Source organism: Octopus bimaculoides, chromosome 4 (genome assembly GCF_001194135.2).
Source record: "Octopus bimaculoides isolate UCB-OBI-ISO-001 chromosome 4, ASM119413v2, whole genome shotgun sequence".
NCBI lineage: Eukaryota > Metazoa > Mollusca > Cephalopoda > Octopoda > Octopodidae > Octopus > Octopus bimaculoides.
The window spans coordinates 71,076,812-71,077,930 of NC_068984.1; positions in this window are offsets into that span (position 1 = coordinate 71,076,812).

A 1,119-nucleotide genomic window follows, 5' to 3' on the forward strand; every position below is an offset into this window, starting at 1 on the left:
AAGGTCAAGAATGACTCATCGAAGAAAATATCATTCTTCCACTGCTCTAGAGACCAATTCCGTAGGTTTTTACTCCACTCTAAACGCTTTGCGACGTTTGTTTTTGAAAGCAGTGGTTTTCTGATTGCTGCCCTCCTGTGATATCTGGCTTTGTGCAGCTCCTGGTGAACAGTTTTTGTGGAAACTATGTTCTCGAGGTGGTCATTAAGCTCTGCAGTAATTTTGGGAGCTGTACTTTTGTGATCCTTTCTAATAATTCGTGTAAGAGTCCGACAGTCCCTATCTGAAAGTTTTGGTTTTCTTCCGGAATTTTGCTTCGCTGAGGAGGTTTTTCCCTCTTTCTCAAAGGCTGTCATTCCTTTAGAGACAGTACTTCTTGATACACCAAACATTTCGTCTGTTTTTGTTACGCTAGCGCCTGCCATTCGAGCACCAACAATTTAACATCTTTGAAAGTCCGTTAGATCTGTCATTTGAATGAATTTTAATTACCTTTTTCTGATGATATCTGAAAAGAAACAGAAGTTTTAACAAAACGTATGAAGCAAAACTAATAATAAGTAAAAACAAAAAAAAACATAAGAATAAACAAACTTTTATAGATATTTCAAGCTTTTATAGATATTTCAAAATCATGATGCTATGATCAATTCATTAAGGCTGTTTTTAAAGAATTTCTTTAATTAACGAGTAAATTATAATCATTATATAAAAAAAAGTTTTCCTCAGATGAATACATGAATTTTACAATCAATGACATTTAGCATAACTTAAGATAATTTAAAATCCACGGTAAACACACAGATTCAAAAATTTTGCCACTAGTTCAATCGCAGAAGGACTCTGTTAGAAGATTGCCTCTTTAGATGCTGTGCTAATATGATACATTTTTCCCCCTGAAAGTGAATTTTACGATAGATACACTAATGTTATCATGAAGACTCTCAAGCAATATAGTTGGATGAGAGGAGTCTTGTTTATGAAGTTTAATGCTACACAAGTCATATTTTGACGTTTATAGTTGTTACTACCTAAATAATCACCAGCCTTAGATTTCATCTTCAATACTGGTCTAGCCACCAATTCTGTCGAAGACTTCAGAGTATGTATGTATGTGTA